The 15,451-nt window shown below is 41.4% G+C and overlaps 1 protein-coding gene across 1 annotated transcript in view; it reads left to right on the top strand.

Annotated features, from left to right (window-relative positions):
* Nucleotides 1–15,451, top strand: part of LOC126094835 (ubiquitin carboxyl-terminal hydrolase 3-like) — a 93,752-nt gene that overhangs the window by 57,833 nt on the left and 20,468 nt on the right. The window lies entirely within an intron of this gene.

Here is a 15,451-nt window from a genome sequence, read left to right as displayed (position 1 = left end):
TCTCTACTTTGTTTCTGTTACGTGCTGTGTAATGTTCCATTCTTACTTGGTTGTAGATTCGGTGTACAGATTTTCTGTGTGAATTATTTGTTATTGTAGTGAGTTGTTTGGAACTTCATGTTGAAGATGTTTTTAACACTTTCAAAACTGACCACTTAGAAGCGTGGCAGACGTATAAAACGGCCATTTAAGCCTTTATTTAAAGTTTCACTGGTGCATGTGTAAGTGGTATATCTTCAAGAGTAATACATACTGATAAAAGACTGGGAGTATAGATTTAGTTTTCATATTTACTTTAGTTATTTAATAGATCGTGTATTTTAAAATCGTGGCATTGTATAATTATTCTTCAAGAAAATGGGTGAAGTGAGTTATTGAGCAATTTCTTTCTCTTGAGCATCCTAAATTTCTTGGTCATTTGATAAATTGCATGACAAAAGTGACGTTGCAGCAGAATTACAGCACACTGGGAAACCGAAACCGAATAAGTAAATGCGTGAAATTATGTTAGTGCTATCACGTACCGGCTCAGCCATTGGTGACAACAGCTGTTACGTTTGCTAATGTTCCTTTGGCAGTAATTGTATAAATTGACAACAGAAGGCAGCACCAGTCACAGGCAGGTAGCAAAACATCCATACATCGTTTTCATACAAAGTAAACCCAGTTTTCAAGTGATAGATTGCTTGTGCATCAAGAAAATCATGGCTCGATCCATATTTAGCGCTGTTATCAAGTGGTACTACGAAAGCTAAGAAATATAGTAAATATAAACATGAACACGCCATGTTGCAAGATCCGCTCTCTTCTAAACTGATACTGTTATTACTCAGCTTAGCTACGAGTCCGTAGAGGGTGGTATATGTGACTTACAGTACAACTGGTCAGTATTTCCATCCGGAATTTGCGAGTGTAAGTCGGACCTTCCTTGGCGGGTCGTGTCGTCAGATTTCCTCCTACCTGTGCATGGTGCAGCTCTCATAAATGTGGTCCTGTGCAGATTCGTCATTGGCGCATTGGATGTCTCTGTTGGTGGAAGCTTATTGTCTGAAATTACTGTCGATCAACTTTGGGGTATCTATTTACTCAAAATTAACATTCTGAATCTTTAGTAGTATGTAGTATGCAGAAGGTTTTGGGCCATTATTATATTGCATATGCCCATTGCAAACAGTGTATAACAGTAATGATATGGAAAGTGTAATCCCTTACATATCACTCACAAAGGGATCGTGAGGATAAGATTTGAATAATTGTAGCATGCATAGAGGCATTCAGTCATTTGTTCTTCCAGTGCTCCATACGTGAATGGAACTGGTAGAAACTCTAATCACTGGTACAACGGGACGTACTGTCTACTATACGCTTTATGGTGGTTTGCAGAGTATAGATGTAGGTATGGGTCTGTTCAGGTGACCCTCTCTGCTATGGTTGCTGTATAAGTTGTATGTTTGGTTTTTCCTTAGAGAACACAATACTAATACGAGGTGTTTTGGATTATGGCCATATATTTAATTTGTCACAAAAAACTACTGGACGCTCCATGGAATAACAATCATAAATTAGGTATGAATTATTTATTCTGATATGGAAAAACTGATAAGATAACATACTTATTTGAAAGGACTTAGTTAAATCGTACCTCAAGGTAGCTCCCCATAAATAACAAGCCAATTTTTTTATACAGTTTGATCTCCACTAATGAGGCTATTATCTACAACTTAAGAGAAACACTTAGCCAAATGGCAGTCCCAATCTCTCCTGGTGTTAGAAATATGCACAATTTTGTTCAAGTTACTGTATGCATATTTGTTGAGACCTATATAACATGAAAAAAAAAAAAGAGTTTATACACTAACTAGGTAAATCTTTGCTTGTGAACTGCAGTAGTTTGACAGTACATCTACATCTACATCTACATCTTCATTTATACTCTGCAAGCCACCCAACGGTGTGTGGCGGAGGGCACTTTACGTGCCACTGTCATTACCTCCCTTTCCTGTTCCAGTCGCGTATGGTTCGCGGGAAGAACGACTGTCTGAAAGCCTCTGTGCGCGCTCTAATCTCTCTAATTTTACCTTCGTGATCTCCTCGGGAGGTATAAGTAGGGGGAAGCAATATATTCGATACCTCATCCAGAAACGCACCCTCTCGAAACCTGGCGAGCAAGCTACACCGCGATGCAGAGCGCCTCTCGTGCAGAGTCTGCCACTTGAGTTTGCTAAACATCTCCGTAACGCTATCACGGTTACCAAATAACCCTGTGACGAAACGCGCCGCTCTTCTTTGGATCTTCTCTATCTCCTCCGTCAACCCGATCTGGTACGGATCCCACACTGATGAGCAATACTCAAGTATAGGTCGAACGAGTGTTTTGTAAGCCACCTCCTTTGTTGATGGACTACATTTTCTAAGGACTCTCCCAATGAATCTCAACCTGGTACCCGCCTTACCAGCAATTAATTTTATATGATCATTCCACTTCAAATCGTTCCGCACGAATACTCCCAGATATTTTACAGAAGTAACTGCTACCAGTGTTTGTTCCGCTATCATATAATCATACAATAAAGGATCCTTCTTTCTATGTATTCTCAATACATTACATTTGTCTATGTTAAGGGTCAGTTGCCACTCCCTGCACCAAGTGCCTATCCGCTGCAGATCTTCCTGCATTTCGCTACAATTTTCTAATGCTGCAACTTCTCTGTATACTACAGCATCATCCGCGAAAAGCCGCATGGAACTTCCGACACTATCTACTAGGTCATTTATATATATTGTGAAAAGCAATGGTCCCATAACACTCCCCTATGGCACGCCAGAGGTTACTTTAACGTCTGTAGATGTCTCTCCGTTGATAACAACATGCTGTGTTCTGTTTGCTAAAAACTCTTCAATCCAGCCACACAGCTGGTCTGATATTCCGTAGGCTCTTACTTTGTTTATCAGGCGACAGTGCGGAACTGTATCGAACGCCTTCCGGAAGTCAAGAAAAATAGCATCTACCTGGGAGCCTGTATCTAATATTTTCTGGGTCTCATGAACAAATAGAGCGAGTTGGGTCTCACACGATCGCTGTTTCCGGAATCCATGTTGATTCCTACATAGTAGATTCTGAGTTTCCAAAAATGACATGATACTCGAGCAAAAAACATGTTCTAAAATTCTACAACAGATCGACGTCAGAGATATAGGTCTATAGTTTTGCGCATCTGCTCGACGACCCTTCTTGAAGACTGGGACTACCTGTGCTCTTTTCCAATCATTTGGAACCTTCCGTTCCTCTAGAGACTTGCGGTACACGGCTGTTAGAAGGGGGGCAAGTTCTTTTGCGTACTCTGTGTAGAATCGAATTGGTATCCCGTCAGGTCCAGTGGACTTCCTCTGTTGAGTACCGTATTTACTCGAATCTAAGCCGCACCTGAAAAATGAGACTCGAAATAAAGGGAAAAAAAATTTCCCGAATCTAAGCTGCACCTGAAATCTGAGACTCGAAATCCAAGGGGAGAGAAAAGTCTTAGGCCGCATCTCCAAATCGAAACAAAGTTGGTCCATTGTAATATGAGACACAATTTAGGTCGAATGAATGACGCTACAGCTACAGTAGTTTGGTTTGAGATGTGAGCTTAGCAGTTAAGCTTTACCAGGTAGCCATAGCTATGCGTCAGGAGCTCCGTCCGTATTTATACAGGTACCCTTGCTTTTTCACGTGCTTCGTCTGGTTTGAATCGATTGCTTATTTTGCTTTGATCTGATAAGTGCCGTTTTCTTTGTTATAGGTGTTTACGTCACTCTAAGCTGAAAATGCATTACTGTACTGTGTCATGCATTGTTTGTCGCATTCTGATAGTGCGTGTTTACGGCCTGTCACCGCTAGCGGCATGGCCATGGCTCGCTTTCGTGTGCGCTACCGCCACTTTAAAAAAAATATATAAAAAAAATAAATAAATAAAATAAAATAAAATAGACTGCGTATCATAGAATATGTTCTGAACGAGAGTTAGGCGAAAATTTTTCACCATTTGAAAATCTTTGCGGCCGCTTCTTTAGTACATCAAATTCTGCACAGAAATTAGAGTCATCTTAAATTTAAAAATCTAGTCAGTTGCCGTGCTTCATTTCTGACTGTACCACTATTAGGCATAAGTATAATACGAATATAAACATGACACGATACGTATATTCTTCCGCGTTTGCTGTTGTCTCACTCTAGTTTCGTAGTGTATTAGGCAGACAGGATTTAAATGAGCTAGCAGCAAGCACGAAAGAATACATGGCAAAATGTTTATATTCATACTATTCTTATGGTGAAGAGAATACTGCATGTGATTCACATTTCATCAGGTTCCTATTAGCAACCATCTCTTCTCACAGGTAGGAAAAAATTCAGAACGTAGAGTCGGCCATATTGACAAACATCCCAAACAGTCTTGCCAGTCGGATTTTCGTAGTACATTGAAATTATGCTACATTCGAAGATGAACAATACGGAATTTGTATTTACTTCGTTGGATAATGTATGAAAATGCAGTGGTGGAAACTCGGGGCGGAGAAAAAAAGCTCGTCTTCCACTTTTTTTAAATTTACTGACGCAGAGGTTTTGGCGCCAGTATTTATCTTTGTGCCTACAAAGCATGCCTATGTAGTGCTACATATATTCGACGGCAGAAGTTAGTTGTGGCGGCACCTACCAACATTTTTCAGAACTTCCGCTTGCTTTGCACTCGATTCTAAGCCGCAGGCGGTTTTTTGGATTACAAAACCCGGAAAAAAAGTGCGGCTTAGATTCGAGTAAATACGGTATCTTAAATAGGCTGTGGTTATATTGCCTGTTGGCTTCTGTCTTGGGTTCTTTGGCTAACATTATTGCCTTTTTTCCAGCATGAGTGGCTGAAGAATTTTTCTGTCACCCATCACTTTTTTCACCTCTGACAATGATTGTTAATATGAAAAAATGTAGAGTTGCACTGTGGTTTGGAGTCCGTGTTAAACTGTAGGCCCCAGATTCACAAGGTAATACTGTTTAAATAAGAGAGCAGCATAGCACCTCTAATAGGATCAAGTTTAGTAAAGCAGTGTGTTGCTCAAACCAACCTTGGGATACATAACAGCTTTACTGTCAGTAGTTGGAGTGGAGTGTCGTCCTAGGTTTGACAAACAGATCTTTTCATGTGTAATATTGGCATAAGCCATCCTCACATAGGACATGAACAAGGTATGGGACATGTTCTTTGAATCATAACATAGAATTACACATTTTGGAGCATACTAATTATGAAATACATAGAAACTCACATAAGATTTTTGCAGTGTATTACGAATTTGAGCAAAATGCTTTCGTATTAGTGGCTGAAATGAACAGCCGCCATATTAATGGTTTGTAGCTTAAGTTCTGTGTTTAGTGCTACGAAATAGTCCCATTTCAGGGACCAGCACATTAAAGATTCATAATTAATTAATTAATTAATTTATTTATTTATTTTTTTATTTATTTTTTATTTTGTCTCAATAAAATATTAAATTGGTAGGAACTACTGTACTGCTAAATCCTAAGGTTTAGGTGGGAATATGAATCTGCCAGATGTTTCTTACAGGACCACCTGGAAAAAGGATGTCTGTAACTTTTTATATTTGCAGTACGTGATGTTCAGAACTATCAGTTACCCAAAGTCTGCCCCTGGTAGCTTTGTGGTCAGTGCAACGGAATGCCAATCCTAAGGGCTCAGGTTTGATTTCCGGCTGGGTTGGAGATCTTCCTCCGCTCAGGGACTGGGTATTGTGTTGTCCTAATAATCATCATTTCATCCCCATTGACGCGCAAGTCGTGGAAGTGGCGTCAAATAGAAAGACTTGCCCCCGGCAAACGGTCTACCCGATGGGAGACTCTAGTCACACGACATTTACATTTACATTTTAGTTACCCAAAGCAATGGAAAATTCAGGATGGAATGTAACACTATTGTGAAAAGGAAAGTCACTACTTACAATATAGTGGAGGTGCTGAGTCGCAGATAGGCACAACAAAAAGACTGTCGCAAATAAAGCTTTTGGCCATTAAGGCCTTTGTCAGAAATACACACACACACACGTGCGCGCGCAAATGCAAATGCAACTCGCACGCAGGACTGTGTGTGGTTTCAGTTGCCTGAGACTTCAACTGTGTGTGTGTGTGTGTGTTGTTGACAAAGGCCTTAATGGCCAAAATTTTTATTTGGGACAGTCTTTTTGTTGCACCTATCTGCAACTCAGCATCTCCTCTGTATGGTGAGTAGCAACTTCCCTTTCCATAATATTGATTTAGTTATTCAAAGCAGGTTCATGCAACTCTAAAAAATTGACTTTCAAGTTTTTAAATTGTCTTTATTTCACTAAAGCTAAGACAGATAGTAGGAGGGCCTTGCGACTTTTTGGTAGAATGCTTGCTTGTGCCTGGGATGGCCTTGGTTCAGTTCCTGCCAGTGGGGATTTTTAAACATTGCTGTGAAATGCAAGATTTATTTAAAAAAACCACAGATATCACTTGACACTGGTGCTTGCTATTTCAAGTCTTGTTTTGGTACCCCCCCCCCCCTTTTCCCTCATTCAGTTATAATAACTACATGATTCAAATGTAAAATTCATGAAATATATGCTAATTAACACCTAGTTGTCATCATCTATGAAAAATGCGTATCTTATTTCTAGTTACATATTGTGAGCAAAATTTCAGGTTTCATTGCACATTCCGATTCCTGATTACCAATCTTTTATAAAAGACTGTTAATGAAGAGTGTTTAAATAGTCAAACTATCCTAAAAAAATTAGGACAAAAATGAAAAATCAATTGCTGTTTATTTGGACTGTGTTGATGTTCTGTAGCACAGATGTGGTATCATGTGGTCCAATGATGAGCAACATAAAAACACATGAAACAATAATTTTATGGCATTGAGCACACTGAACAAATACTGCATTTTTATTGTGTTCCCTCTTAACTCACAAGCAATTTTCATAAATATGACACTTACGATAAATGTTAGCACATATTTGATGGAATTTTATATTTAAATGACTTGGGTATTCTAACGACCCATAGTAAAGTCGGACCAGCAATTACCCATCTCTGATGATATTGATTTTTTAAAATTGTGTTATTTATTTTTTATTACTATTTTTTGCTTGCTTATGTATTTTAATGCATTCTGCAAAGACTTGTGGAGCATATACCTTGTTTAAAAATTTGCCTTGGCTGGGAAGTGGACAAAGGATACCCACATGGCAGGCAACAGTTGTGCTACAGAGCCACAGGGCGGTGTGCTATAAATATAAAAAATTACAAAAATCTGATTGACGTATGGTCTCCTTATTAGACAGTTCTGCTGTACGTCTCTACTGATAGTGCCTGAACATAATCAGAAAATTTGGGACTTCATTTTCTTGTTCAAATTTGTTCTATTATCCCTTATGTTTTGTCAAAGAGATAATGGAATATTTTTGAAGTTTGTTTACATCATCTTAAGTGTCATTGAATTCATTGACACCTTCACATTTTTTTTCTGTGCATCTTTGAGAAAGTAATGAAGTTCACACAACTTTTCCATGCATGTTCCTTTGGGGGGCAAAGCGGTGTGCTTGTTGCACCATACTAGTGGTGGCAGTATACATAATTTGTTACTCTTGACTACCCCTTTGCATAATTCGTTACTTGTGAGATGGCATAGAATCCTTGCTGCCGTCTTTTGAAGGATGAGTATTTGTCCACTTTACTATAGCATATCACTATACTTAAATTCTTTATGTGACTATACTAGTGAAAAATACACCACACACAATTGTTCATAGTTAAGAACTTGTTATACAGGGTGAGTCACCTAACATTACCGCTGGATGTATTTTGTAAACCACATCAAATACTGACGAATCGATTCCACAGACCGAACGTGAGGAGAGGGGCTAGTGTAATTGGTTAATACAAACCATAAAAAAATGCACGGAAGTATGTTTTTTAACACAAACCCACACTTTTTAAAATGGAACCCCGTTAGTTTTGTTAGCACATCTGAAAATATAAACAAATACGTAATCAGTGCCGTTTTTTGCATTGTAAAATCTTAATTACATCGGGAGATATTGTAACCTAAAGTTGACGTTTGAGTACCACTCCTCCGCTGTTCAATCGTGTGTATCAGAGAGCACCGAATTACGTAGGGATCCAAAGGGTACGGTGATGGACCTTAGGTACAGAAGAGACTGGAACAGCACATTACGTCCACATGCTAACACCTTTTTATTGGTCTTTTTCACTGATGCACATGTACATTACCATGAGGGGTGAGGTACACGTACACATGTGGTTTCCGTTTTCAATTACGGAGTGGAATAGAGTGTGTCCTGACATGTCAGGCCAATAGATGTTCATTGTGGTGGCCATCATTTGCTGCACACAATTGCAATCTCTGGCGTAATGAACGTCGTACACGCCGCAGTACATCTGGTGTAATGTCGCCGCAGGCTGCCACAATACGTTGTTTCATATCCTCTGGGGTTGTAGGCATATCACGGTACACATTCTCCTTTAACGTACCCCACAGAAAGAAGTCCAGAGGTGTAAGATCAGGAGATACACGGTCGTCATCGTAAACATGTCCCTGCAGATGCTGCTCGCCGACCGTGGCCCGTGTTTGTTACAACACGCAACTGAACGTCGGAGGTTTCAAGCATCAACTTTAGGTAACAATATCTCCGGATGTAATGAACATTTTACAATGCAACAAACGGCACTGATTACGTATTTGTTTATATGTTCAGATGTGTTAACAAAACTAACGTGGTTCCATTTAAAAAAAAAAAACGTAGGTTTGTGTTAAAAAACATACTTCCGTGCATTTTTGTATGGTTTGTATTAAACAATTACACTAGCCCCTCTCCTCATGTTCGGTCTGTGGAGTCGGTTCGTCAGTATTTGATGTGGTTTACGAAATATATCCAGCGGTAACGTTACGTGACTCGCCCTGTATAGCCCTCATTGCACAACCGACTTCCTTAATTTTTGATGTTAGACAAAATGTTTTCAAGTGAGATGGCTGTCTGACTCGAAACAGGGAAGACAACTGTTGAGTCCTTTTTTGTTCCATATTATTAGGCACAACATCCAGTTGCAATCCATCAGAATAATGGCGTACATTGAAAGTGCATTTAACATGTTTTTATAATGTTTAGGTCTACCAGTACTTAACATTTAAGGGGTAAAATTACTGTATTGTAATTTAGGTTATCTCCGCAAAGAAGAGAAATTCATTAGCGAGATAACTGAAGTTGCCAGTAGAAACACTTAAAAGTAAGAATGGGTTGTATACAATCCGAGACAACCGGAAGATCTGGGAAAAACCTGGGAATTTTTTCATCTGGGAGAAAACAGGGGAAAACCCGGGAATTTTAGAGAATTCTGGAAATTTTTATTGTTTTATTTATCAATTAAATTTTTGTAATTTTGACTGGTAAGAACCGACACTCTACCAAAGGATATTACTGCAGAATAATACTTCAACAATAAAACATAAACGAGAGAAAAAAACGAAAATAACTCAAATTGCAAAGGAAATGCGCCATACACGACGATGACGACTCGCAGTGCTCATGCAAGCTTCTGCCAACAGCTTTAGGAAGACTATGCAATGCTTCATACCAACGAATTGCCTCCGATGAGCATCACTTCACGACTATTTACATTAGATTTGTTTTAGCAGTTAAGAGGGGGCTTTTGTGCATGCGCAGTTGAGTCGCATTTGAGTAGTAGATTCTCCCGCTTCTGGCTACAGGAATGTGGCTGTTGGCAGTGCAAGAGGTCGCAGCAAGCAGCCAGATGCTACTGGGAAAAGGGGACGCCAAATTCATATTCTTGAGGGGGAAAAAACTTTGTTTCACAAAGTGCCTAGCATCCAGTGCACATTGGTCATATCTATTATTCATATGAATAAAATAGAAAGAAACATTCCACATGGGAAAAATATATTACAAACAAAGATTCCGTGACTTACCAAACGGGAAAGAGCTGGTAGATAGACACAATAAAAAAACACACGAACACACACACACAAAATTTCAAGCTTTTGCAACCAACGGTTGCTTCATCAGGAAAGAGGGAAGGAGAGGCAAAGACGAAAGGATGTGGGTTTTAAGGGAGAGGGTAAGGAGTCATTCCAATCCCGGGAGCGGAAAGACTTACCTTAGGGGAAAAAAGGACACACACACACACACACACACACACACACACACACACACACATACATATGCAGACACAAGCAGACATATTTAAAGGCAAAGAGTTTGGGCAGAGATGTCAGTGGAGGCGGAAGTGCAGAGGCAAAGATGATGTTGAATGACAGGTGAGGTATGAGTGGCGGCAACTTGAAATTAGCGGAGGTTGAGGCCTGGTGGATAACAGGAAGAGAGGATATATTGAAGGGCGAGTTCCCATCTCTGGAGTTCTGATAGGTTGGTGTTAGTGGGTAATATCCAGATAACCCGGACGGTGTAACACTGTGCCAAGATGTGCTGGCCGTGCACCAAGGCATGTTTAGCTACAGGGTGATCCTCATTACCAACAAACACTGTCTGCCTGTGTCCATTCATGTGAATGGACAATTTGTTGCTGGTCATTCCCACATAGAAAGCGTCACAGTGTAGGCAGGTCAGTTGGTAAATCACGTGGGTGCTTTCACACGTGGCTCTGCCTTTGATCATGTAAACCTTCCGGGTTACAGGACTGGAGTAGGTGGTGGTGGGAGGGTGCATGGGACAGGTTTTACACTGGGGGCGGTTACAAGGGTAGGAGCCAGAGGGTAGGGAAGGTGGTTTGGGAATTTCATAGGGATGAACCAAGAGGTTACGGAGGTTAGGTGGGATGAACCAAGAGGTTACGGAGGTTAGGTGGACGGCAGAAAGACACTCTTGGTGGAGTGGGGAGGATTTCATGAAGGATGGATCTCATTTCAGGGCAGGATTTGAGGAAGTCGTATCCCTGCTGGAGAGCCACATTCAGAGTCAGATCCAGTCCCGGGAAGTATCCTGTCACTAGTGGGGCACTTTTGGGGTTCTTCTGTGAGAGGTTATGGGTTTGAGGGGATGAGGAAGTGGCTCTGGTTATTTGCTTCTGTACCAGGTCGGGAGGGTAGTTGCGGGATGCGAAAGCTGTTTTCAGGTTGTTGGTGTAATGGTTCAGGGATTCAGGACTGGAGCAGATTCGTTTGCCACGAAGGCCTAGGCTGTTCCCTTTAATTGTTGGTATGTCTGGCCTTCGAAGGTGAAGAAGTTGTGGGTCAGGATGAAGCTGGCTAAGGTAATGAGGAAAGAGGTTTTAGGTAGGGTGGCAGGTGATCGGCGTGAAAGGAAGTGCTCCATTGCAGCGAGGCCCTGGACGTGTGGGATATTTGTGTATAGGGAAGTGGCATCAATGGTTACAAGGATGGTTTCCAGGGGTAACAGACTGGGTAAGGATTCCAGGCATTAGAGAAAGTGGTTGGTGTCTTTGATGAAGGATGAGAGACTGCATGTAATGGGTTGAAGGTGTTGATCTACGTAGGCAGAGATACGTTCTGTGGGGGCTTGGTAACCAGCTATAATGGGGCAGCTGGGATGTTGGGGTTTGTGAATTTTAGGAAGTAGGTAGAAGGTATGAGTGCGAGGTGTCGTTGGGGTCAGGAGGTTGATGGAGTCAGGTGAAAGGTTTTGTAGGGGGCCTAAGGTTCTGAGGATTCGTTGAAGCTCCGCCTGGACATCAGGAATGGGATTACCTTGGCAGATTTTGTATGCAGTTTCCCATCCTTCATCAAAGACACCAACCACTTTCTCAAACACCTGGAATCCTTACCCAGTCTGTTACCCCCGGAAACCACCCTTGTAACCATTGATGCCACTTCCCTATACGCAAATATCCCACACGTCCAGGGCCTCGCTGCAATGGAGCACTTCCTTTCACGCCGATCACCTGCCACCCTACCTAAAACCTCCTTCCTCATTACCTTAGCCAGGTTCATCCTGCCTCACAACTTCTTCACTTTTGAAGGCCAGACATACCAACAATTAAAGGGAACAGCCATGGGTACCAGGATGGCCCCCTCGTATGCCAACCTATTTATGGGTCGCTTAGAGGAAGCCTTCTACATTACCCAGGCCTGCCAACCCAAAGTTTGGTACAGATTTATTGATGACATCTTCATGATCTGGACTCACAGTAAAGAACTCCAGAATTTCCTCTCCAGCCTCAACTGCTTTGGTTCCATCAGATTCACCTGGTCCTACTCTAAATCCCATGCCACTTTCCTTGACGTTGACCTCCACCTGTCCAATGGCCAGCTTCACACGTCCGTCCACATCAAACCCACCAACAAACAACAGTACCTCCATTATGACAGCTGCCACCCATTCCACATCAAACGGTCCCTTCCCTACAGCCTAGGTCTTCGTGGCAAACGAATCTGCTCCAGTCCTGAATCCTTGAACCATTACAACAACAACCTGAAAACAGCTTTCGCATCCCGTAACTACCCTCCCGACCTGGTACAGAAGCAAATAACCAGAGCCACTTCCTCATCTCCTCAAACCCGGAACCTCCCACAGAAGAACCCCAAAAGTGCCCCACTTGTGACAGGATACTTTCCAGGACTGGATCAGATTCTGAATGTGGCTCTCCAGCAGGGATACGACTTCCTCAAATCCTGCCCTGAAATGAGATCCATCCTTCATGAAATCCTCCCCACTCCACCAAGAGTGTCTTTCCGCCGTCCACCTAACCTCCGTAACCTCTTAGTTCATCCCTATGAAATTCCCAAACCACCTTCCCTACCCTCTGGCTCCTTCCCTTGTAACTGCCCCCGGTGTAAAACCTGTCCCATGCACCCTCCCACCACCACCACCACCTACTCCAGTCCTGCAACCCGGAAGGTGTATACGATCAAAGGCAGAGCCACGTGTGAAAGCACCCACGTGATTTACCAACTGACCTGCCTACACTGTGACGCTTTCTATGTGGGAATGACCAGCAACAAAAACCGTCCATTCACATGAATGGACACAGGCAGACAGTGTTTGTTGGTAATGAGGATCACCCTGTAGCTAAACATGCCTTGGTGCATGGCCAGCACATCTTGGCACAGTGTTACACCGTCCAGGTTATCTGGATACTACCCACTAACACCAACCTATCAGAACTCCAGAGATGGGAACTCGCCCTTCAATATATCCTCTCTTCCCATTATCCACCAGGCCTCAACCTCCGCTAATTTCAAGTTGCCGCCACTCATACCTCACCTGTCATTCAACATCATCTTTGCCTCTGCACTTCCGCCTCGACTGACATCTCTGCCCAAACTCTTTGCCTTTAAATATGTCTGCTTGTGTCTGTATATGTGTGGATGGATATGTGTGTGTGTGTGTGTGTGTGTGTGTGTGTGTGTGTGTGTGTGTGTATACCTGTCCGTTTTTCCCCCTAAAGTAAGTTTTTCCACTCCCGGGATTGGAATGACTCCTTACCCTCTCCCTTAAAACTCACATCCTTTCGTCTTTGTCTCTCCTTCCCTCTTTCCTGACGAAGCAACCGTTGGTTGCGAAAGCTTGAAATTTTGTGTGTGTTTTTTTTTATTGTGTATCTACCAGCACTTTCCCGTTTGGTAAGTCATGGAATCTTTGTTTTTAATATACTATTCATATGATTTTGAAATGCATCCCTGTAGGTTTCTGAACACATTTTAATTTGATTTCTGAATGACTCATAAGTTGATTATTTAATACGTTCATGTGTATGTGATGTCTGTGTCAGTAGAATCCTCCTCACATCTAGAAATAAACTTTCCACAGACAAAAGGGGATGGGGTTATACGAGCTAAGCGGAGTAAAGCCAATGGATGAACGCCAATCGCTGTCTGATTATGTGGTTGATTGCGTTAGCAAATGTTCAGCGTTGTTATAATTACTAGCGAAGTCCACAGATTCAGACTACCAGAGTGGAAATGAAAGTGTTTTGTTTTGTGTGTATCTATCGGCTGTACTGAGCTGAGGTAAGTACTGGCCAGCCCCTCTATCTCTTTGTTAGACTAACAGGAATAACAGGTAAGAAAGATTACGTATTAACTTCTGGGTGTATCCAAGAAAATGAAATATTGACAGAAAATATTTGGCCAGATCGCTACACTAGTAAGGACCAGTTGTACAGTCCCCCGCTAGCAGCCGCTTAAGCTCTATTCTGGAAGTAACGCGGAAAATGTGTTGTATGAATACGTAACAACGCCTAACCGGAGAATAATCGTGAGATAACTAAACCTGTGATTCTGGCAGGTTTTGTGAAGTTAATCGGCGAACAGATTTCGACAATAGCAGGAATAGCTAGAGAATTCTTGATGACAAGATTGTTAGGTGAGGAAGGAGAAGAAACAGGAATATTACACTGATTACGAAAGAATAAGACAATTCAAAATTTATATAAAAATTTTCTAATACTACTTTTCGATCTCGTGCTTGAGAAAATTGTGTGTGTGAATGAAATGTGAAACTATTTCCTAATATAAAGCTTTTCGCTTGTAGTATACCTTACAGGCATATGATATTGGTACTTCGTGAATTATATTTTGTCGTGTTATAAAAATGACCATTTGTGCCAAAACAGTCTCATTTATTTGGTGTGTGTTACAAAATTGCTGCAATATTAGAAAGTCCTATTTTATTTTATCTAGCTGACAGTGACAAAATAGATGTAATCAGATCGAGAAACCACACCGGTATTATTCGTATTAACAGCTTTTTCAATATTATATAACATTTCGAATTAAGTCGGGAGATGCTGAGGGAATTAGATTAGGAAATGAGACACTTAAAATAGTAAAGGAGTTTTGCTATTTGGGGAGCAAAATAACTGACAATGGTCGAAGTAGAGAGGATATAAAATGTAGACTGGCAATGGCAAGGAAAGTGATTCTGAAGAAGAGAAATTTGTTAACATTGAGTATAGATTTAAGTGTCAGGAAGTTGTTTCTGAAAGTTTATGTATGGAAGTGAAATATGGACAAAAACTAGTTTGGACAAGAAGAGAATAGAAGCTCTCGAAATGTGGTGCTACAGAAGAATGCTGAAGATTAGATGGGTAGACCACATAACTATTGAGGAGGTATTGAATAGAATTGGGGAGAAGAGAAGTTTGTGGCACAACTTGACTAGAAGAAGGGATCGGTTGGTAGGAGATGTTGTGAGGCATCAAGGGATCACCAATTTGGTACTGGAGGGCAGCGTGGAGGGTAAAAATCGTAGAGGGAGACCAAGAGATGAATACACTAAGCAGATTCAGAAGGATGTAGGCTGCAGTACGTACTGGGAGATGAAGCTTGCACAGGATAGAGTAGCGTGGAGAGCTGCATCAGACCAGTCTCAGGACTGAAGATGACAACAACAACAATAACAATGGCACTTAGGACATCTCTTA

Source organism: Schistocerca cancellata, chromosome 8 (assembly GCF_023864275.1).
Source record: "Schistocerca cancellata isolate TAMUIC-IGC-003103 chromosome 8, iqSchCanc2.1, whole genome shotgun sequence".
NCBI lineage: Eukaryota > Metazoa > Arthropoda > Insecta > Orthoptera > Acrididae > Schistocerca > Schistocerca cancellata.
Note: the sequence above shows the minus strand (reverse complement) of the source record. Positions and strands in the feature narration are given on the sequence as shown.